The sequence below is a fragment of the Erpetoichthys calabaricus genome, chromosome 5, assembly GCF_900747795.2.
Source record: "Erpetoichthys calabaricus chromosome 5, fErpCal1.3, whole genome shotgun sequence".
Lineage (NCBI taxonomy): Eukaryota > Metazoa > Chordata > Cladistia > Polypteriformes > Polypteridae > Erpetoichthys > Erpetoichthys calabaricus.
Window position 1 is genome coordinate 27,641,981 of NC_041398.2, and position 25,446 is coordinate 27,667,426.

A 25,446-nucleotide genomic window follows, 5' to 3' on the forward strand; every position below is an offset into this window, starting at 1 on the left:
CAGCCAGAGTGAAACTTTTAAGAGTAGTAAAGAGAGAAAGGAGTCTTTTCCCCCAATATAAATGCTTATTCTAAAATTTTATTGATTAGGTCAGGGGTGGTGAACTCCAGGACTTGAGTGCCGCAGTGGCTGCAGGATTTCATTCTTACCATCTTCTTAATTAGTGACCAGTTTTTGCTGCTGATTACTTCTTTTAATTAACTTTACTCAGGCCTCATAGTTGTTTCTTTTTCTTTAATTACAATAATGAGACACAAAACAAGCCACAACATGACCAGCTCACCTATGCCCATCACACAATATCTGAAATTAAAGAAAGGTGATGGTTTTGGTAAGGTTGATCTCTCAGGTCAACAAAACATTTTGACGGTGCTCTTAGAAAGAACAGAAAAACAACAGTTTTCAAAATGTGTGCTGTGGCACAATGAGAGCAGCAACAAGCCATGGAGTTAAATAACGGGTTTAATTAACAGCAAGAATTGGCTTCTCATTAAGAAAATGATTGGAGTGAAATTGGTTGGAGTTTGAAGCCCCAGTTTAGTTGGTCATCTGTTAGCTCATTTCACATCTCATTTCTGCTTGGCTGTCATTTAATGAAGAAAGGAATCAATTCAGAGGGCTGAACTCTTCTAACAGGGTTATTAATGTGATGGGGAAAAAGTTAATGAGTAGTGAAAACTGGTCACTGATTAGGAAAAGGTTAGAATGAAAACCTGTTGCCACTGCGGACTACCAGGCCCGGAGTTCGCCACTCCTGGATTAGGTTCTGCCAGGTTTTAAAAAAAAGTTCTGCACAGATCCTCTAAGTGAGAATTTGATTTTTTCCAATTTCAAACAGCATATAACATCAGCTACCCACTGTCTTAAAACAGGTGAGTTAGGATTCTTCCAGTTGAGCGAGACAAGCCTACATGCCAATAGTGTAGTGAAGGCAATCACAGTTTGTTTGTCCTTCTCCACTTTAAGCCCATCTGGAAGAACATTATATATGTAATTTCATGATTTATTTCTGTAAAATAAGTAAATAAAGCATTTTGCTTTTTACCAATATTTTTTACCAAATTACATACAGCTCCAGGGTTTTGAACATCACTAGAAACAGAATGCATTCAGAACCCAAGGGCAAATTTATACAGTAAAATAAATATCAAAATTCCTAAAAAAACAACCAGTGCTGCTGTGCGTTTACTGGTCACCACATTATGCAGATGCAGCCCAATGCATCATTTCAGGTATTCCCAGTGCTGTCATGTATCCAGCCAGGTTAAATATGGAGTAGGAAAGTTCCTAACGATTAGTAAATCTCTCTCACATTTATAGTCTGGCCATTGACTTCTTCCACCTTATCAAAATTATGTTGCATGGGTCACTGCCTTTTTTATCCCTGTCTCTGTATTTCTTTCTCTCTTGGCTAGGGTGTTATACCATGTTAGCCATTATGAAGGTAATGAGGAGTCAAGCAAAATGACACCTTTTATTGACCAACTAAAAAGATTACAATATATAAGCTGTTGAGGCAGCTCAGGGCCCTTCTTCAGGCAAGTTGTCATTTTGCTTAACTGTTCTTTCCCTCAGGGCAAAATTCAAGGCCATTCTGGTGTTCTGGCAGGCACACATTAAAATTAATGTCATTCTTTCAAAACATATGGCTGTGATGAAGAGCATAGGAGTCTGTGACAGGGTTTGTATTTAAAATAAAAAACTGTGTGCTCAGGCTTTAGTGGTGTGGGTGTCATGTTAGGAAAGTCATGCATCCCTGGGGTGTTTAATGGGGAAACTGGCTGATTCACATGCACATGAAGATGCAAGCCGTGTGGCCAGTTTTCTCATTGACACTCTGCGGCGTGTGATTAAGGCACTGGCACCCTTAACTGCAATAGGATAAGAGGAGCCTGAGGTTAGATTGAGGGAAAGGGTGGTGGAAGGTTGGAGAAGGTCGATGGAGCAAAAAGTGTGAAGCTCCAGGGGTGTGTCGGACCCATTGAGCATTCTGGAGGAGCGTGAGCAATCAAGTGTTCCAGGGGTACTGCTAGACTGATAGAATGGATTTCTAGCTCCTAGCACCCTCAGCAGGGAGGGGGGCCATAGCTGTTGGCATTTCAGCCTGGCTGCAAGACCCAAGAGGGTTGAGCTGTGGAGATGAGGTAGAACAACACATTAGGCTGATGCCACAAGAGAGGACAGAGGTAATATCGAAAAGGCAGTTAGGATTGTGGCAGGATGGAGGGCGACTCTTGCTATGGAGTGGACCCAAAAGTCTGATGCACACAGACACAAATATGGAAGATGCACACCTATTTATTTATTAACCTATTTATTGATTTTTTTAACATTCACAGAAGCACTTTTTTCTGGATTATTTTTTTATTTGAAGATTGCACTGCACTTCTGTTTTGGAACATTTCTGTGGAAATGAAAAGCACTAAGCACCTTTTGCACTGTACTCTTGCTTGCTTGTGTCTCCATTACCCTTGGCTCATCTCAGTAACTGATTATCCACATTCTCAGGTTCAAGCAGTTGTGACCAACCTGGACCATCAAAGTGGCTTGTGCTGCCTCTTGAACCCACAACCTCCTAGTTTGAAATCTAAAGCCTTAACCACTAAACCACACTGCCTGCCTAATTAAACAGCAAATTGAGTTAAAATATACTTACAAAAAAACCAAATAATTACAATCATAAAGTTGTGCTATTGGCTCCAGCAGACACCCGTGACCCTGTACTTAGGATATTGCGGGTTGGATAATGGATGGAAGCGTCTCACTACAGAGTGTTCCTGAGTGAGTTACGCATCTGCTCCAAATATAACTTGGGGATTAATACTATCTATCTATCTATCTATCTATCTATCTATCTATCTATCTATCTATCTATCTATCTATCTATCTATCTATCTATCTATCTATCTATCTATCTATCTATCTATCTATCTATCTATCTATCACTTTTAACCAGTTGCACAAAGTTTCTGTACTTGGAAAGAGCAGATTGGAAATCAAACACATGAATTCTACAATTATACAAAAAAACACCAAATCTTACACCACTGAGTGTCGCCTGCTACCTCCTGACTCTGACTCCCCAATGTGACGAAGCAGATTCCTTTTATATTGGACACAGGAATGCTTCTGGTGCCACCTTGTGTCCCTGAGGAAGCACTTATAGGCCACAGAAAAAGTAGGAACGTCCTCCCCAAAAAAGCTCCCTCTATCAATATCCAGGTGCCCTAACAGGGCTGGGGCAGAGTGGTGGCTCTGAGGCTAGGGATCTGCACTGGCAATTGGAAGGTTGCTGGTACAAATCCATAAACGCCCAGAGTGACTCTACTTTATTGGGCTCTTGAGCAAGGCCCTTAATCTGAAATTGCTCCGTCCAGGGTATGACGTTAATCTGCATCCAGCCCTGCACGTAGGCCCTCCAGGGAAAACTTGGGGGTTGGTGGCAGAATTGGCACTCCAGCCACCATAAAAAACCTCACACTGTTCCATTCCATCTGAACTAGTGTGGTGCTGAGGTGTTACCCGTTGCATGGCTGCACTCGGGTCCTAATCTGGAATCCTGAGTTGGTTCGTCATGTGGTGGGTGCGGCAATGCGTTGCATCAGTGCCTGCTCCTAATCTCACCTAACAGGGCTGCAGTTCTGTACTACAGGTCCCAAGCACTCCTGTGGATGCCCAGATTGGGTTGCTATATGATAACCACTGCCACCTAGTGTTTGGGAGATGGAATCAATGCTAATCCTTATTTTTTTTCTCAGTTTGTCCGTTAAGACATATCTGCCAATCTGCTTGCATCATCACACTGGCCTCCCTTCCCAGTAATGAAACAGCCTCCAATCCAGCCGGGATGCCCATTCTCTTCCTAGAGTGTGTTTGTGCATTTTCAGGTATGCTTATCTGTGTGGTTGAACCTAGCTCTGCAGACCTTTCACAGAGTCCCCATTAATACAGAGGAAGTCCATATGCTGAGTTTTGTTTCAAAATTTATTAGGTGTACCTACCCCAGGCAGTACCCGGGTGTCCCTGCTTGTGTTTGTCTGGTGTGCAGATCCACACCATTGAACCTATTATCTCCACCAAATCTTCCACAGACTTCAGACAGTTTTTACAGAGAAACACCATGAGCTATAATTCCTTCCAAGCCTTTTCACCCTATGAACTTCATTTAGTGACCGTACCATTGCTTTATCAGGGCAGTGCCCCATGAAAGCATTTGGGGGACTTGCCACAGGTCTGCAAAGCTGCTCCTCATGACGGGTTTATTCAGTGAAATTTCGGTTTGGGGTCATATGTTTACATCATGGGCCACATTATTGAATCCTTTGCAGCAATGGGTATCACTACTAATTTCTAAAAATATATGAATAAATAAATCTCAATTCTGTAGTTCCTTCAACCAAAACATAAAAGAACAGTAAAATAGAAATTAGCTAGCTGTGGAAAATGAAACAATGAATGATAAAAATTAACTTTTACCTTACAAAAACGAAAAATGTGAGGAGTTTCCAATCTATTGGTTTCATTGTCCACTTTATATAATGCCTTTCATGTCTATCTATCTATCTATCTATCTATCTATCTATCTATCTATCTATCTATCTATCTATCTATCTATCTATCTATCTATCTATCTATCTATCTATCTATCTATCTATCTATCTATCTATCTATCTATCTATCTATCTATCTATCCTTGCATAGTTTTTAAGTGAATGACAGAAAGAATTCATTTCAACTGACTGCCCCCAGTAGATCATTATTGGGCCATATCTAACAAAAGGATCTGTAAGAAGATTGGAAAAAGCACCCCTCACAATCTGTCTGGTGGATAAAAGTTTTAAAGACAAATGTCACATATCAAGGGATTAAAGTTTTATATTTAGAGCAGGAAGTTTGCGACCATACGAGAAACTCTCTGTCAGTTCTTATTAAAATTCAGTTTTGCCAGTCTAGAGTTTCAGTTCAGGATGTGTTCATGCTTTTTGTCCAGTCAGCTTAAGACAATGTATTCTTGCAGCCAGTTGTGTGCTGGTGCTAATAAAGAAAATAACAAAATTATAAGTAGTCAGTGAGGGGTATGGGAGGGGAGGCTAGCTGTTGTTTTCATGCTTTGCAAAAGAAGGGAGGATATTTCCTGTGCTAGCCACATGCTAAACTATATTTAAAAAGAAGAAATGTACAGTATACTGTATTGTTTATTTTTATACAGGGCAAGAATTAAGAAAATTTAACTGGGACATGTAATGGTGGCATAGTGGTATATGCTGCTACCGCAGAGCTACAGGAGACATAATCAAAGCCTGGAAATTGTTCTTTTTTAATGTGAATGTTCTCCCTATGTGTAGTGTCTTTCCCTCTTTTAGGGTTTTAAAGAGAATCCGCATAACTTCCAAGTTGGTCCGATGGCAATGGAAGGAATGTACCAATAGTGACTTAATGTACAGTAAATAGAGCAATATGACAGATTAGGCAAGAGACCAATAGAAGCAGGTTCAGAGGACTGTCACAGCGTCTCTCAGATCAGGGAGACTAAACTCACTTTGCTTTGTTCTCACCCTTCACTTCACATGCAATTTAGTGGACCATCCGGCTAAAACTACTTTTGAGCTGGTGCTGACAAACAGATTCTTTACTTTCACATCTTCAGCCTTAACCCCTTTGGTCCCTCAACCTTTCTAGAGTGTTCTCAAGTATTTCAGGTCCTTTACGCTTCAATGTTAAATGACTTCATGAGCAGAATTTCCCTCTGCTAATAAGCTGCTTGCACAAGCTTGTTTGTACATCCCGTAACTCAGAAATGAGAAGCTGTGGTTTTTCACTTTCTGTGCAACTGACAGATCCAAAAATACATGAAGACTATCTGCAGCTGTTTATAACTTGGATTAATAAATAAAGTTAATATTGTTGAATATTCTGAATCTTTTTATAATATACAGTATATGGATTTTGTAAAATTGGTTTAGTGAGATTTAGATACAGACTAGTCAAAGATACAATCAGTGCTACATCCCATACATTTATGCTTAAACCAGTGGTTCCCAAAGTTTTTTTGATTCTCAACACCCTTGCTGAATCCAGGTTTTCCCAAGGCACCCCCCAGTCAAATTCTAACAAGTATACTCTGCGAAATAGCTAATAGTTTTTCTTTAATTAAAAGGTTAAGTAAAAACACATATTTAAGATCACAAAAGAATAAATTCAACTAATTATAATTAGTGGGATGGATGAGCCAGTTGATCACCGTAAATTTTCTCAAATCTTGGAATAAAACTGGACACAGCCACCCTCATTTCCTTCTCCTCATTGATTTTCGTGCGATACTTGGTTTTTATCACTGCAACCGATGAAAACTCAGCTTCTCACAAATAAGAAGTCACAAGGCAGGTTGGATGCATGGATTCAGGTTGTTGGTGCCTAATTCTGACCCAACCATCTCTATGCCTTAGCAGAGAGATTTATCAGACCAGGCTACGTTTTTCCAGTCTCCAACTGTCCATTTTTGGTGAGCCTGTACCCATTGCAACCTCAGCTTTTTGTTCTTGGCTGACATGAGTGGAACCCAAATCTACCTCAAGGTTCGAGGTTTTGTACATTCTGAGCTTTTCAGTTCACCACAGTTGTATAGAGTAGTTTATCTGAGTTAGCGTAGCCATTCTGCCACTTTGAACCAGTCTGGTCATTCTCTTCTGAGTTCTTTCATTAACAAGGCATTTCTTTCCTCAAAACTGCCTCTTACTGGATGTTTTTTATTTTTATTCCATTCTGAGTAAACAGTAGAGCAGCGGTTCTCAAACTGTGGGGCGTGCCCGCCTAGGGGGGCACGAAGTAACAAAAAAAAGGGGAACGAATGTTTCCATATGTAGTGTAATTTCGCTATTCGTAGGAAAATTTTAAACTTGTAGCGGTGTATCGGCAGCAAAAAATATAGGAATAAATTTTATTAGGGTTTCATAAAAATCTTAGGGGGGGCGCGATTAAAATTGTTATGAAAACTCGGGTCACAAATATTTAAAGGTTGAGAACGCTGCTGTAGAGACTGTTGTGTGTGAAAATCCCAGGAGGTCATCAGTTACAGAAATACTCAAACCTGCCCATCTGTCACAGTAAAAATCACCAAGATCATCTGGTCTTTGTTTTGAACATTTAGTGAAGCTCATCACCTGTATTTGCATGATTTTATGTATGGCACTGCTGTCATGTGATTGGATGATTAGATAATCGCATGGATAAGCAGGTGTACAGGTGTCCCTAATAATTTTCTTATGTGATTTCAGATGAAGCCCCATTTGGCGTAAAGAACAAGAGAGAAAGAGCTCCATCAGAAAGACAAAGTCCATTCCATCAGAGGAAGGCCATACAACTGAACACTGAAGATGCCATCAATGCATCAGCCTGACAGTTTAATCTAAACAGGGTATCCAAGGCAACATTTTACCTTTGGTGCTAATCACATTTTTCCTATCTTTATGAAAGGTAATACTGAAGCTTTTTTTTTTAAAGCTGTGTTGCTAAACCCAGGGCCTTTATGTTTATTTTCCTTTTTTGTACACAAGCATAATTTATTGTCATTATGACTTTTTTTGTTGCCAATAATTTTTTTTTTGTTAACAATGACCACCACCAGTACTGTTAGCCAATAGGGTGCTGATGGAAATTGGGATACTTTTGGCAGAAAAAGGAGAAGAAGAGGAGGGAGATGTGTTCCGGAGGCAGGAGGAGAAGAGGAAGGTAAAGAGAGTGGAACTGATGGTGGGAACTTTGAATGTTGTCAGTATGACTGGTAAGGGGACAGAGTTAGCAGATATTGAGGATTGTTTAAACTAGGGAATGGGGTTGGGGCAGGGAGTTTAGGCCAGGCCAGGTTTAGATCTATACATGAAAGAACAAACAATGGTGTAGAAATAAAAATGCATAGTAATGTAAATTCTAAGCAAACATTTAAATGTAGAAGGAGTAACACATTAAAAATAGCTTGCCTTAATGCTAGAAGTATCAAAAATAAGGTAAGTGAGTTGGAGTTGTATGTAGCAGAGCATAATTATGATATTATAGCAATAACGGAAACCTGGCTAAATAACAAAGATGGGGATGAGTGTAACATAGAGGGATACACATTTTTTAGGAAGGATAGACAGAACAGAAAAGGAGGTGGGGTTGCTGTTTATGCCAAATAGGATTTAAATTTAAGTCCTCTTCAGTTGGATGATGAGCCACATCTTAGTGAGGACATGTGGCTTCGCCTGGAAAATATTAGGGAAAGAGGTCTTATTTTAGGAGTGTGTTATAGACCACCCAATTCAGACAGTAATTTCGACACACATCTTTTTATTAATATCAAAAAGGCAAGTTTACAGGGAGATATTATAGTCATGGGGGACGTTAATTATCCAAATATTAACTGGGATAACCTTGCAGATGGAGGAGCACAACAGCAGGAGTTTTTAGAAGTAATCAGTGACTGTTTTCTAACACAGCATGTTAAAGTACCAACAAGGGGTGAAGCCTGTCTGGATTTAGTATTTTGTAATAATCAGGATAGAATTGAGGGTGTAGAGGTGATTGAACCACTAGGGTCAAGTGACCATAATGTAATACAATTCTCAGTATTTTGTAAGAGTACAGATGCAAAGACTAAAATTGTTAAGCTGAACTTTGGTAGGGCTTATTTTGAGCAGATGCGACAAAGTCTAAGTAGGATACACTGGGATAAGCTTTTAAGTGTGGAGACAGTCGAGGAGCAGTGGAACAGGTTTAAAAATGTTTTACATGTAATGCAGGACAGATACATAAATAAATTTGGAATTTATAGGAAACAAAAAAAAATCCACGGTGGATTAATAAAGATTTAAAAAAGAAGTTGCAAAGGAAAAAACTGCTTTATAACGCATATAAGACTAATGACTGCAAAGTGAATTGTAGAGCGTATGAGAACAGGGAGGCTAAAAGACAGTTGGAGAGGAATATAGCAGATAAGGAGAAAGACGACCCTAAGAGATTCTTTCAGTATTTTAGTAGTAAAAGAACAGTCAAGGAGGAGGTCAAGTGTATCAGAAATAGTAAAGGGGAATTAAAAGATACAGACAGTGAATTAGCAGATGCCTTAAACTTATATTTTTTTGAGGTGTTTACAAGTGAGCAAGTGGATAACCTCCCAGAGGTAACAGGGACTATGAAGGAGGTACTAAAGGATTTGGAAATTTGGAAATATTTTTAGGATGTCACTGCGCACTGGAGAGATTCCGAAGGACTGGAAAATGGCAAATATCATTCCATTATATAAAAAGGGTGACAGGGCAGATCCAAGCAACTATAGGCCAGTAAGCTTAACATGCATCACAGGCAAATTAATGGAAGGAATTATTAAGGATAAGATTAAGCCACACCTGGCAAGGACAGGAGTTTTGCAGAACAGTCAGCATGGGTTCAGAAGAGGGAGGTCGTGTTTTACTAACATGATAGAATTCTATGAGGAGGCAACAAAAGGATACGATCAAAGTGGAGCTTATGATATTATTTATCTGGACTTTCAGAAAGCATTTGATAAGGTGCCACATGAGAGGTTGGGCATCAACTTAAAAGAAGTGGGAGTTCAGGGTGATGTTTTTAGATGGGTGCAAAATTGGCTCAGACACAGGAAGCAGAGGGTGATGGTGCGAGGAACCTCATCAGAACTGGCCGATGTTAAGAGTGGTGCTCCACAGGGGTCAGTGCTAGGGCTACTGCTATTTCTAATATATATAAATGATTTAGATAGGAATATAAGTAACAAGCTGGTTAAGTTTGCAGATGATACTAAGATAGGAGGATTAGCAGATAATTTGGAATCCGTTATATCATTACAGACGGACTTGGATAGCATACAGACTTGGGCTGATTTGTGGCAGATGAAATTTAATGTCAGTAAATGTAAAGTATTACACATAGGAAGTAAAAATGTGAGGTTTGAATACACAATGGGTGGTCGGAAAATCGAGAGTACACCTTATGAGAAGGATTTAGAAGTCATAGTGGACTCTAAGCTATCGACTTCCAGACAGTGTTCAGAAGCCATTAAGAAGGCTAACAGAATGTTAGGTTACTTATCACAATGTGTGGAGTGCAAGTCCAAGAAGGATATGCTCACTCTTTATAATGCACTGGTGAGGCCTCATCTTGAGTACTGTGTGCAGTTTTGGTCTCCAGGCTACAAAAAGGACATAGCAGCACTAGAAAAGTTTCAGAGAAGAGCGACTAGGCTGATTCCAGGGCTGCAGGGGTTGAATTATGAGGAAAGATTAAAAAAGCTGAGCCTTTACAGTTTAAACAAAAGAAGATTAAGTGGTGACATGATTGAAGTGTTTAAAATTATGAAGGGAATTAGTACAGTGGATCGAGACTGTTGTTTTAAAATGAGTTCAAGAAGAACACGGGGACACAGTTGGAAACTTGTTAAGGGTAAATTTCGCACAAACATTAGGAAGTTTTTCTTTACACAAAGAATGATAGAAACTTGGAATAAGCTACCAAGCAGTGTGGTAGACAGTAAGACGTTGGGGACTTTCAAAACTCGACTTGATGTTTTTTTGGAAGAAATAAGTGGATAGGACTGGCAAGCTTTGTTGGGCTGAATGGCCTGTTCTCATCTAGAGTGTTCTAATGTTCTAATGTTCCAATATGATGGAGAGAAGGAAGGTTGATATATTGTGCGTGGAAGGGGAGTAAGGCCAGGTGGATCAGAGGTGGATTCAAATTGTTCTGTCATGGTGTGGATGGGAGGAGAAATGGGGTAGGAGTTATTCTGAAGGAACATCCATCCATCCAGCCATTTTCCAACCCGCTGAATCCGAACACAGGGTCACGGGGTCTGCTGGAGCCAATCCCAGCCAACACAGGGCACAAGGCAGGAAACAATCCTGGGCAGGGTGCCAACCCACCGCAGGACACACACAAACACACCCACACACCAAGCACACACTAGGGCCAATTTAGAATCGCCAATCCACCTAACCTGCATGTCTTTGGACTGTGGGAGGAAACCGGAGCGCCCGGAGGAAACCCACGCAGACACGGGGAGAACATGCAAACTCCACGCAGGGAGGACCCGGGAAGCGAACCCGGGTCCCCAGGTCACCCAACTGCGAGGCAGCAGCGCTACCCACTGCGCCACCGTGCTGCCCTCTGAAGGAACAGTATGTCAAAAATGTTTTGGAAGTGAAGAGAGTGTCAGAGTAATGATTATGAATCTGGAATTGGAGGTGTGATGATGAATGGTGTTAGTGCATATGTCCCACACATTGGGTGTGTGATGGATGAGAAAGAAACTTTTTGGACTAAGTTGGATGAAGTGATGAACAGTGTACCCAAGGGACAGAAAGTGATGGTTGGAGTGGATTTCAGTGGACATGTTGGTGAAGGGTACAGAGGAGAAGAGGAGGTGATGGGTAGGTATGGTGTCAAAGAGAGGAATGAAAAAGATCAGATTATTCTGGATTTTGCGAAAAGGATGGACATGGCTGTTTAAGAAGAGGGATGAACATAGGGTGACATACAAGAGTGGAGGAAGATGCACACAGGTAGATTACATCCTATGCAGAAGAGTCAATCTGAAGAACATTGAAGACTGCAAAGTGGTGGCAGGGGAAAGTGTAGTTAGGCAGCATAGGATAGTGGTCCGTAAGATGATGATGCTCAAGAAGAGGAAGAGAGTGAGGGCAGTGCCAAGGATCAAATAGTGGAAGATGAAAAAAGAACACTGCAAGGTTGAGTTTAGGAAGGAGGTGAGACAGGCACTGGGTGGTAGTGAAGAATTACTATATAGATGGGCAACTACAGCAGATGTAGTAAGGGTGACAGCAAGAAGGGTGCTTGGCATAACATTTGGATAGAGGATAGGCAGAAAAGGAAACCTGGTGGTGGAATGGAGAAGTACAGGAGAGTATGCAGAGAAAGTGGATGGCAAAGAAGAAGTGGAATAGTCAGAGAGATGCAGAAAGTAGACAAGAGTACAAGGAGAAAAGGCACAAGTTGAAGAGAGCGGTGGCGAAGGCTAAAGAAAAGGCGTATGATGAGTTGTATGAAAGGCTGGACACTAAGGAGGAAAAGGACCTGTACCGATTGGCTGGACAAAGGGACCGAGCTGGGAAAGATGTGCAGCAGGGTAGAGTAATAAAGGATAAAGATGGAAACATACTCACAAGCGAGGAGAGTGTTTTGAGCAGATGAAAAGAGTACTTTGAGAAGCTGATGAATGAAGAGAATGAGAGAGAGAGAAGGTTGGATGATGTGGAATCAGGAAGTGCAAAGGATTAGCAAGGAGGAAGTAACGACAGCTATGAAGAGGATAAAAAATGGAAAGGCCGTTGGTCCAGATGACATACCTGTGGAGGCATGGAGGTGTTTAGAAGAGATGGCAGTGGAGTTTTTAACCAGATTGTTTAATGGAATCTTGTAAAGTGAGAGGATGCCTGAGGAGTGGAGAAAGAGCACCACAGATGCGATGTTTGCTCTGAGGCTATTGATGGAGAAGTATAGAGAAGGCCAGAAGGAGTTGCATTGCGTCTTTGTGGACCTGGAGAAAGCATATGACAAGGTGCCTCGAGAGGAGCTGTGGTATTGAGGAACTCGGAAGTGGCAGAGAAGTATGTAAGAGTTGTACAGGATATGTACAAGGGAAGTGTGACAGTGGTGAGGTCTGTGGTAGGAGTGACGGATGCATTCAAGGTGAAGGTGGGATTACATCAGGGATCTGCTCTGAGCCCTTTCTTATTTGCAATGCTGATGGGCAGGTTGACAGATGAGATTAGACAGGAGTCCCTGTGGACTATGATGTTTGCTGATGACATTGTGATCTGTAGCGATAGTAGGGAGCAGGTTGAGGAGACCCTGGAGAGGTGGAGAAATGCTCTAGAGAGGAGAGGAATGAATGTCAGTAGGAACAAGACAGAATACATGTGTGTAAATGAGAGAGAGGTCAGTGGAATGGTGAGGATGCAGGGAGTAGAGTTGGCAAAGGTGGATGAGTTTAAATACTTAGGATCAACAGTACAGAGTAACGGGGATTGTGGAAGAGAGGTGAAAAAGAGAGTGCAGGCAGGGTGGAATGGGTGGAGAAGAGTGTCAGGAGTAATTTGTGACAGACGGGTATCAGCAAGAGTGAAAGGGAAGGTCTACAGGACGGTAGTGAGACCAGCTATGTTATATGGGTTGGAGATAGTGGCACTGACCAGAAAGAAGGAGACAGAGCTGGAGGTAGCAGAGTTAAAGATGTGAAGATTTGCACTCGGTGTGACAAGGATGGATAGGATTAGTAATGAGGACATTAGAGTGTCAGTTCAGGTTGGACAGTTGGGAGAGAAAGTCAGAGAGGCGAGATTGTGTTGGTTTGTACATGTGCAGAGGAGAAATGATGAGTATATTGGGAGAAGGATGTCAAGGAGAGAGCTGCCAGGTAAGAGGATAAGAGGAAGACCTAAGAGAAGGTTTATGGATGTGATGAGAGAAGACATGCAGGTGATGGGTGTAACAGAGAATGATGCAGAGGACAGAAGGATATGGAAAAAGGTGATCCACTGCGGGAGCAGCCGAAAGAAGAAGAAGAAGTTGATTTTTTTTGTTAACATTGAACATAATATCTGTGTGTTGTGCTTCTGTGTTCTCTTGTGTTGTTTGTGTTTTCCAAGTAGAACCCCAAGAGGTGGGTCCGCTCTGACATCACCCATGAAGCACCATACTTAAACTGTATATTTCAAAGCTGGGCAGTGTGAGTCACTTAATGAGACCTTTAGCGCATTCAGTAAATGTGATCAACATATGATAAGAGATGATCAGCACAGAAAGAAAATTCACAGCTCTTAACAAGCAATCTAAGAAATCTATACTATATATTAAATTCTTTGTTTATGAAGATTCTTGTTGTTCCTGTATATATCAATCTAGAGGTTTTTGGTTATCCTCTCCATTGAAAGGATTTTTATATATTTTGGAACATTAAAAGAATTTGTTGAGCATTTTGGATATTCAAAGCATTTTTGGGCATGGATTTTCAGTCAGTGTTAGGCTTATTTCTGGGCAGGTTAAGGAAGACCCTGGTCTGCTTGGTAAGACGTTGCAGATGTCTCACACCCATTTTGTTATTTTGTGTGCACCAATTTAATAGAAACAAAGGTTGTAATTTTATTACAGCTTTGCATCCAAACTTTTATTCACTGTTCCTCCATATTTTCTATCATTTAGTTCATTTGTACTTTTCTGCTGTTATTACTCTATTTTAATAAGTACAGCATTTCTTTCATATTTCTATTGTGAACATGCTGAACACAGACCCAAATTGACGTGGCTGCTATTCTGAAACCCCCTCTTAAACAGTGATTCAATGAGAACACAGTTTTTCATCTCCTCTTTGCTGCTGCTGCTGTGCCACGTGATCTGCATCTCGCGCCGGGCTTCGAACATTTAACAGTCCGCACCGCCGCTGTCCTTTTGTCTCACTGCCTTGTCTCTCTTCCCCCAGACATCCTCTGCTTTATTCTTTATGCTTTATTATGCTGTATTCGAATAAAGTTTCTGTTTCTTGAAAACCCTGAATGAACCTGTGCTACTTTGTGACCCAAGTGTGACACTATATTGCTTATCTTGAGATATCAGAATTAGAAAGTAGATAGAGGGGCTTCTGGTGTGGGTGATGCCATTTTCATTACAACAATCTAGAAGAGAATACAGCATTCAGTCCAACAAAGCTCCCAAGTTCTATCTACTTAATTCCTCCAAAATAACATCAAGTCAGGTTTTGAAAGTCCCTAAAGTCCTGCCATCTACCACACTACTTAGTTAGCTTATTCCATGTATCTGTGGTTCTCTGTGTAAAGAAAAACTTCCTAATCTTTGTGTGACATTTCTCCTTAACTGTCATGATCAGGGCTGAATTCCTATAGTGGAAGAAATTTTGTGGACCGTTATTAGGGTTATGTCTCACGTTTCTAGGGTTGTGGTCTCTGGGGTCGTGACCTTGAGTTAATCAAAAGACAGGATAAAGGCTAACAGTTTCACTGAGCTTCATCCGATCTACAGATAAAATCCTTCAAACCCTTTATTGTATTCTCTTGTGATTTATTTTCATTCCTTGCAAGGTTTTTGTCTTCTTGCATTAATTTTGATTGTGATTTTAGCTCTCATCTGGGTTTTGGTCACTTTGTTTAATTTTATTTTTGTTTGTTTTGCCTGTTGTACATTGTAGCTCCATTTGTCCAAAATTTCCAAAGTTCTGCAGCTTTTAGTTTACTTCCTAGAACAATTCAGGCAATAGTGTGGTGTGTGTTCAAGTAATTCCACAATCAAAGTATCTTCATTTTTAAAGTTTTAGTAAAATTCAAAGCAAACCGTTTACACAAAAATAGAGAAAAAAATGATATTATAAAGTAGAACAATTCTTGTTTATAGAAAGTTATGTTTAATGCTTACTTATCTTGTTTCATTTCTCTCTATATGTGGTCATACAATCATAGTTTCAAATGTTCATATGTTCATAAAACATACAGTAGGTAAAATGATCGGGACATACAGAAATGTTCTATTTGTAAGCTAATCTAACAGTCCATGCTACTAGCTGTGTGACTGTATCCTAACTGGCTTAATTAACACTTTGTTTTTAAAGGAATAGCTAAGAAAGTTCTATTTCATTTTAACTCACATGGGGTAATTCAGTATGTGAATTAAGTGAACTGATATTTCTATTGAAATTACAAGACTCTTATTTGAATTTAACATTACCGTTAACTTTCTAAGATGGGCTCTTACACACGAATCTTCTGGTTAAGTTCAAAAAATTCATTATCTGTTTTCCTGCCAAGTCAGGACATTAACAAGTCTCCAAAGGTGTCCCTGTGTTTTTGCTGAAGTCATTTGAAAATTAGATTTACTATAGTAATTCCTTTCATAATTTTAAACACTTCAATCATGTCACCTCTTAATCTTCTTTTGCTTAAACTGTAAAGGCTCAGCTCTTTTAATCTTTCTTCATAATTCAGTCCCTTTAACCCTGGAATCAGCCTAGTCGCTCTTCTCTGGACCTTTTCTAGCGCTGCTATGTCCTTTTTGTAGCCTGGAGACCAAAACTGCACACAGTACTCAAGATGAGGCCTCACCAGTGTGTTATAAAGCTTGAGCAGAACCTCCTGGGACTTGAATTCCACACATCAAGGCGCTATATAACCTGACATTCTGTTAGCCTTCTTAATGGCTTCTGAACACTGTTAGTAAGTTCATAGCATAGAGTCCACTATGACTCCTAAATCCTTCTCACAAGGTGGACTCTCGATTTGGAGACCTTTCATTGTGTATTCAAATCTAACATTTTTACTTCCTATGTGTAATACATTACATTTACTGACATTAAATTTCATCTGCCACAAATCTGTCCAAGTCCCTCTGTAATAATTCAATGGATTCTAAATTATCCATCAATCTGCTTTTTCAAAGGGTTAGTTAGGCTGTGGGAGATGTTCCCAATGGAGAACAGCACCATTGGAAGTAACACACAGTTGGTTGGTAAGTGGCATTGCCTAAGGAGTATTAGTCTCCATAGGTCTATGTTATTTTGGGGGGTTAAATTTAGGCTCTGTCCAGGGACACTGTGAAGGCTTGTCAGCATTTATGTGTCTGGATTATATCCAGAGACACGCATATGTTGTTCATGCCAAAGCTAGTGAGTTCCAATGTGGCATACTGAGAAGTAGCAGGCTGCACAGGCATCACTCATGAACAGTTCTTAAGTGGATAGGGTCTGTGTGTGTGTGTGTTAAGCTTAGGGTGTGTAACAGCATGGCATCCCTGATGCAAATGTGCTTAAGAAAAACAAAACTGTGATGCATAACAATTAAAATATAATGTGAAATAAATTTAACTTTGCCCAAAGCCCAAAATGGATCAAAATAATGTAGACGATTGCAAAAGCGAATGTAAAATTAAAGCCTTTGTGTAATTATAACATTAAGATTTTGTAAATGTTGTTTTGATTTGTTTTGATCATTGTTTTTGGGTTGCCTTCCCGTTTGTATTTATCCTTAATGTTTTTTTATATATATTTTTTCCACTGTTTTCCATTTTTGACCTTGTTGTAATAAACTTTAGACGACTGACATTTCTTGTAATATAAGTTCTCAGTTTTTCAAGAGGATAGACTCAGATGCTGTGTTTAGTGGAGTGAGGCATAGTGGATAGATTGTGTCTGTTGTTACTTAGGCTTACATATGTTTTTCTTTTTTTTTAATCTATTGAAATTGTTATTTATGTTTAAACAATAGCGTTCACCATATAATGAAGCTTAAGTTCAACATTAGCCTGTTATGTAAATAATTGGCATACACCTTTTTTTAAGCGCCAGTGAGTATACTCTCTGTTAGAGGTTAATAAGTTAAACATGAATATGTAAGGTTAGAATGTTTGTCGTAATTTTCTGCACAGTTCTTATAGTAAAATTTAAACTAAGAATATGTAATTTTATGAATAACTTTTACATTAATTAGGTTTGTATATTTATTGATGAGTACAGTAAATAACTGCTCAATAGTGTAGTTTGTAACAATGGTGTCATCTAGTGATCATTGTGTGTATTACAACTAACTGGCTAATAATGCATATTTACAGATTTGCAACATGTAAATTTATATTTCTATGACGTGTGTAATTAGAGAACTAATAACGGTTTTACTTTATTGTAGACCACACAAACATATCTGCAAGTATAAACAAATTTATACATATCAGTTTAACTGCCTAAAGCAAGAGGCATCTCTTGTAGTGAGCTGATGATGAAGTTTTTGAACTTGATTCTGCCCTCTAAGTGTTTTAATTGGCACACTATGCCAACTGTTCCTGTACAAGCAGCTAAAGCCTTGTAGTCACTTTCTTTTGCTTGTTTGTAGATGCCTCCAATCATATTTTTGATTTGATCACATTTCTGAGTAACTTGCATTATACTTTCCGGGCCAGGCCTACTTTCAATTTGCAGGCCTAGTTGGAGTTTTTAGATCTAGTTTTTAAATTCAGGCCTTGTTTGAAGTTTTAGCGGTCCTACGTGACAACAGGTATTTAAAAAGTATGTTAGTTTTGATAAACAGAAAATCTCTTTGTGTGCAATAAAACAAGCAAATGGTAGATTTGAGAGTTATTTTTCTCAATTTTATGCTATCTAGTTATTTTAATTTTATAATTTTATTATTTTGTTTACTATAATTCAAAGAAGTATCGGGCGTGCTAATTGATAATATATTTGACATAGTAAATTCGTCATTAGATACGGGGGTCTTCCCAGACTGTCTTAAGACTGCGGTAGTTAAACCCCTACTTAAAAAAAATAATCTTGACCCCTCTGTTCTTGAAAATTTTAGACCCATCTCTAACCTGCCTTTCTTAAGTAAAATTCTGGAGAAGGCAGTCATTATGCAGTTAAATGAGCACCTCAATAAACATGCTATTCTTGATAAATTTCAGTCAGGTTTTAGAACAAATCACAGCACAGAAACTGCACTCGTTAAAGTAGTAAATGACTTGTGGGTAAATGCAGACAGAGGTCATTTATCAGTTCTCATCCTATATTAGATCTGAGTGCCGCATTTGACACCATTGATCACAATATTCTTAGAAATCGCCTTAGTCAATGGGAGGGCCTCTCAGGCAGTGTTTTAAATTGGTTTGAATCCTACCTGGTAGGAAGAAAATTCTTTGTTAGTTGTGGTAATTACAACTCAAAGACACATGATATTCTATATGGTGTTCCACAAGGCTCTATCCTGGGTCCGCTGCTCTTCTCAATCTACATGCTTCCATTAGGTCAGATTATCTCAGGGCACAACATGAGCTACCACAGCTATGCTGATGACACACAGCTGTACCTATCGATAGCACCTGATGACCCCGATTCTCTTGATTCACTAACACAATGTCTTACTTGTATTTCTGAATGGATGAATAGTAATTTTCTAAAGCTAAATAAAGAGAAAACTGAAATTTTAGTGATTTGCAATAATGGATACGATGAGGCTATTAGAAACAAACTGGATGCATTAGGATTAAAAGTCAAGACAGAGGTAAAAAGCTTAGGGATAACTGTTGACTGTAATCTGAATTTTAAATCAGTTATTAATCAGATCACTAGGACAGCATTTTTTCACTTAAGAAACATAGCAAAAGTTAGACCTCTTATATCATTGAAAGATGCTGAGAAATTAGTTCACGGTTTTTTGTTTTCAGTCGACTAGATTATTGTAACGCACTCCTCTCAGGACTACCCAAAAAAGACATCAATCGAATGCAACTAGCGCAGAATGCAGCTGCTAGAATCCTAACCAGGAAAAGAAAATCTGAGCACATCTCTCCAGTTTTGATGTCACTACACTGGTTACCTGTGTCATTCGGGATTGACTTTAAAATTCTGCTTATGGTTAATAAAGCCTTAAATAATCTCGCCCCATCTTATATATCGGAATGTCTGACATCTTATATTCCAAATCGTAACCTTAGATCCTCAAATGAGTGTCTCATTAGAATTCCAAGAGCAAAACTTAAAAGAAGTGGTGAGGCGGCCTTCTGCTGTTATGCACCTAAAATCTGGAATAGCCTGCCAATAGGAATTCGCCAAGCTAATGCAGTGGAGCATTTTAAAAAACTGCTGAAAACATGTTACTTTAACATGGCCTTCTCATAACTTCACTGTAAATTAAATCCTGATACTCTGTATATCCAATTCATTATAGTAACTACAGTAATCCCTCCTCCATCGCGGGGGTTGCGAGCCACCCGCGAAATAAGAAAATCCGCGAAGTAGAAACCATATGTTTATATGGTTATTTTTATATTGTCATGCTTGGGTCACAGATTTGCGCAGAAACACAGGAGGTTGTAGAGAGACAGGAACGTTATTCAAACACTGCAAACAAACATTTGTCTCTTTTTCAAAAGTTTAAACTGTGCTCCATGACAAGACAGAGATGACAGTTCTGTCTCACAATTAAAAGAATGCAAACATATCTTCCTCTTCAAAGGAGTGCGTGTCAGGAGCACAGAATGTCACATAGATAGAGAAAACAATCTCTAGCAAACAAATCAATAGGGCTGTTTGCTTTTAAGTATGCAAAGCACCGCGGCACAAAGCTGTTGAAGGCGGCAGCTCACACCCCCAGGAGCAGGGAGAGAGAGATAGAGAGAGACAGAGTTTGTTTTTCAATCAAAAATCAATACGTGCCCTTCGAGCTTTTAAGTATGCGAAGCACCGTGCAGCATGTCGCTTCAGGAAGCAACTGCACAAAAGATAGCAACGTGAAGATAATCTTTCAGCATTTTTAGACGAGCGTCCGTATCGTCTAGGTGTGCGAACAGCCCCCCTGCTCAATCCCCCTACGTCAGGATCAGAGAAAGTCAGCGCAAGAGAGACAGAGAAAAGTAAGTTGGGTAGCTTCTCAACCATCTGCCAATAGCGTCCCTTGTATGAAATCAACTGGGCAAACCAACTGAGGAAGCATGTACCAGAAATTAAAAGACCCATTGTCCGCAGAAATCCACGAACCAGCAAAAAATCCGCGATATATATTTAAATATGCTTACATATAAAATCCGCGATGGAGTGAAGCCGCGAAAGGCGAAGCGCGATATAGCGAGGGATCACTGTATTCATGGTTGCTCTAAAATCCATACTAACCCCTACTCTCTCTTCTGTTTCTTTTTCCGGTTTCTTTGTGGTGGCGGCTTCTACCACCATCTACTCAAAGCATCGTGATGTTCCAACATTGATGAATTAAAAGCCAGAAGTCTGCATGACCATCATCATCAAGTCCTTCCGTGAGAACCTTAACTACAAAGAAGACTATTTCATTTTTGTTAGGTAGAATGCCCAAAGAGGACTGGGTGGTCTTGTGGCCTGGAACCCCTACAGATTTTATTTTTTTCTCCAGACGTCTGGAGTTTTTTTTTTTTTTTTTTCTGTCCTCCCTGGCCATCGGACCTTACTCTTATTCTATGTTTACTAATGTTGTCTTATTTAATTTCTTACTTTGTCTTTTATTTTTCTTTTCTTCATTATGTAAAGCACTTTGAGCTACTTTTTTGTATGAAAATGTGCTATATAAATAAATGTTTTTGTTGTTATAACACAATTTTAAATTTTCTTTGGTAGCACCATGCTAGCACAGCTGCCTTACAGTAAGGAGACCGAGCCTTCCCTGAATGGAGTTTACATGTTCTCCAAATATCAGCATGGTTTCCTCCGGGTGCTCCAGTTTCCTCCCACTTTCCAAAGATGTGCCGGTTAGGTTAATTGCTGATGTTAAGTTGGCCCTAGTGTGTGTTTGGTTTGTGAGTGTGTGTGTGCTTTCTATCATAACCACAGCTGAATTTTAGGGTTTTATGACCCTTTTTATATTACATGCTATTTTAATTAACCATTGTTGGGGTCGCATCCCACATTTCTTGGGGTGTGGTCTCTGGGGTCATGACATTCAGTGCATTATCAGGATGGGATTAAAGGTCAGTGTTTGCATTCAGTGTTATTTGATCTATGGATTAATCTTTTAAAGTTTTAAACAAACTCTTTCTTTGTTATTTGCTATTTGGGATTTACCTAGTTTTGATTTTTTGCCTGTATTTTTACTGTGTTTTTGCCTCTTTTCTAGGTTCCGGTCGCTTCATTTATTAATTTGTTTTGTTTTGCCTTTAGCATCCATCTCCTGGTTCAACTCCAAAAATTATTTAAATTTTTCCTGCTGCCTTGTCCAGGGTTTGTTCGTGCCTTGTGCCCTATGTTAGCTGGGATAGACTGCATTCTATCCCCATGACCATGAGCTGGATTAAGCAGGTTAGAAAATGATGTGACATTTTCTTATTCATTGTTTTCTGTTTTATATACTGTATGTCGCGTCTGTGTGATGTATGATGATATAATGTCTCCTGTATAAAACATGGTGCTGCTATTCTCTCTGTTTCTGAGTATGTGGATATAATCCTTTTCACTACCTTGAAATCATTTAACCTTTTTTAAAAATTTTAACCTGCAGTTTTGAATCCATGCATTTTGCCTTAGCCTTTTGGTTCTCATTTTGCTTTTGATGACACACTTATTTGACTGCCTGTTAATGTCCTCTTCAGGACACTCTAACAATATCTCCTGCTAAAAGTGGTGTGGATTTAGATTATTCAAAGCCAATGAGTCAGACAAATCGTCAAAGTCTTTCAAGCTTACACTTGTGTATTGTCTCCCTGTCTTTTTTCAATCTATAAGGTAAACCCATGAGAAACTTTTTCAGTTAATTCCAGGGTTTTTTCTCTTTATTAACTAACTACATGCAATTTGCGTGTTCTCCCCATGCCTGCAGAGGGTTTTCTCTAAGTAGTCAGTTTCTAAGATCACAAAAGGGAAGTTAATTTGGGACTCAATGATCACTTTGTGACTGTGGGAGTGTATGTGAATGTGCCCAGAGATGGATCTGCACACCACCTGTGGTTTGAAGATGCTCAGAGGTCCCAGATCACTCTGGCCAGAATACTGGACTTAGGGGGTTTAGAAAATGGGCAGAAGAAAAAAATAGCTCTCTATTAATTTGCACTTTATGTGTATTACTTTAGGTTTACTTCAAATGTTATCAATATAAATAACATGTGTAAAGGATTAATGAGCCATTTTATTTAAAAGAAATCGATCAATACTTACAATGGCATTATTTGGAGGTATTTAAAAATTCTATTAATGGCCAATGCTCTCTCACTAGATATACAGTTGTGTGCTAAAATACAATACAATACAATTTATTTTTGTATAGCCGAAAATCACACAAAAAGTGCCGCAATGGGCTTTAACAGGCCCTGCCTCTTGACAGCCCCCCAGCCTTGACTCTCTAAGAAGACCAGGAAAAACTTCCAAAAAAACCCTTGTAGGGAAAAAATGGAAGAAACCTTGGGAAAGGCAGTTCAGAGAGAGACCCCTTTCCAGGTAGGTTGGGGCATGCAGTGGGTGTCAAAAAGAAGGGGGTCAATACAATACAATACACAGAACAGAACAAATCCTCAATACAGTATAAAAATAAAAAATTTACAAGTATGGACCAGAATTTAACAGTAGATGATATCACATAATATGATTTGGATTTGTTTAGAGTCCTGGAAACCTCATCCATCAAGCTGCCTCCCCCATTTGGCCATTCCACAGCTGAGAAAGCGCTGAGCCAGCCAGTCCAATGAAAGGACCCCTCTTCTCACGATTCCTGCAATCCTCCATCATAGATGCTTTACCTTAGGCAGGCAAAACAACTTGGCAGGTTGGTCGTGGCACCAAGTGCCACATTTGAGTACCTAGAAGAGAAACAGAATAGATGAGGGTTAGTAAAAATTATAACTATCATGTTACTTATGTTTTAGTGCTAATGACTAACAACAGAGATGCAGTCTGTACAGTTAATCAGCAGCTCTAGTCAGGGTGTGCTAAACTGAAGTTGTGAGTCTTCAACTAGGATTTAAAAGCTGAGACCGAAGGGGCACCTTTTATAGTAGCAGGCAGACCGTTCCACAGTTTAGGGGCCCTCTAACTAAAAGCTCGACCTCCCATTGTTATTTTATTAATCCTTGGAATCATAAACAGACCAGCATCTTGAGATCTTAATGTGCGCTGTGGTTTGTAAGTCATGATAAGTTCAGACAAGTAAGCCGGACTTTGGCCATTTAATGCTTTATATGTTAAAAGGAGGATTTTGAAATCTGCCCTAAACTTAACCGGAAGCCAGTGTATGGATTTTAGAACTGGAGTTATGTGTTTGTATTTTCTTGTTGTTGTAATAATTCTTGAGGCAGCATTTTGGATTAACTGGAGGCTGTATAAAGAACAGTTTGAACATCCAGTGAACACCGCATTGCAGTAGTCAGTCCTATTAGAAATAAATGCATGAATTAATTTCTCAGAATCCTGTTTATTTAGAAAGCACCTTAATTTCCCAACATTTTTAAGATGGAAGAAACCGGATTTGGACAACTTTGTAATATGCGCTTTAAATGACATGCTAGAGCCAAAGATCACTCCTAGATTGCGGGCTGATTCAGTAAAATTAATGGTGATTCCAACTGAGTTAAATGATGACAAAATATTGTTGTGATCAGCGTTATTCTCTCCAACAATTAACATCTCTGTTTTATCGGTGTTTAAAGACAAGTAGTTCTCATTCATCCACTCCTTTAATTCACTAACACAACTAATTAAAGACAACATCAAAGAAACTTCATTTGATTTAAATGAAAGGTATAACTGGGTGTCATCTGCATACGAGTGAAAATTAACATTATGTTTCCTAATGAGAGATCCCAGTGGAAGCATGTACAGTGAAAACAGTAAAGGTCCCAGTACTGAGCCCTGCGAGACACCACATCTCAATTCTGTGTATAATGATGGAAGAAAGCTGTGTATAAAAGAAAGAAAGCTGTTAGAAAAAAGGCGGTGAGACTGCCAAAGTGTGCTTACAACAATATAAACAAGTTGAAAAATGATTTAACATTCAGGTGCGTTCAGGCACTTTGTTATTTGATATCAAAGTTGGAGCACATCACTTTTCTTAGTTACTTATCCCATTTTTGTATATGAAATATTTGTAGCAATGAGTCATGTTAAAAAATAACAGTGATCATTTAATGCAATTACATGTGTTAGTAGACTACAATAAATATGTGTTTTTTAAAGGCAATTTACAATGTCATGCTATTAAAAGTGTTGCTTAAGTAGGCTTGTGGCGGCTCAATAGCTTTCATACACAGTAGAATGCAATTCAAGTGATGTAAAAATGGCATTGATTGATTTGTGTATCTGGTGGAATTTCTGTGGCTAAATGTTGTTAAAATGTAACATTTATAAAAGAAGCACCTAAAAGAGAGTTAAAATCTCTCTTGGCGTCTCAAGGCAAATTTGTTGGAAAGCAGGGCTGGAGTTTTCCTGATGAATTGCAGTGCCAGTGAAACATTGATTAATTATTTAATGCAAGTTTTTGATTTTTGTTATTTTGATTTAATATACTTTGCTGATCCCCGAGAGGAAATTATCTTTTCGTATGACCTATCTACCATGTTGAATAGTTATAGTTTGTAAATAGTTGGTTTAGCTTAAATAGAGCACTATAAAGTAGTTTATTCATGTTCATTTTCACATTTCTAGTTACAAATGACTTCCTTTATACAGTGCCATGGCTGAATGTTATGTTTTAATTATGCATAAAGATTTGACATGGGGAGAGGGAAGTCTGGGCATCTCTGCTCAAGATGCTGCCCCCGCGACCCGACCTCGGATAAGCGGGAGACAATGGATGGATGGATGGATTTGACATGTTGGGGTGGCACGGTGGTGCAGTGGGTAGCGCTGCTGTCTCACAGTTAGAAGACCCGGGTTTGCTTCCCGGGTCCTCCCAGGTGGAGCTTGTATGTTCTCCCCGTGTCTGCGTGGGTTTCCTCTGG

At 39.3% G+C, this 25,446-nt stretch overlaps 1 long non-coding RNA gene across 1 annotated transcript in view; it reads left to right on the forward strand.

Moving 5' to 3' along the window:
* LOC127527783 (uncharacterized) overlaps nt 1-25,446 on the forward strand; it is a 497,464-nt gene that overhangs the window by 318,628 nt on the left and 153,390 nt on the right. The window lies entirely within an intron of this gene.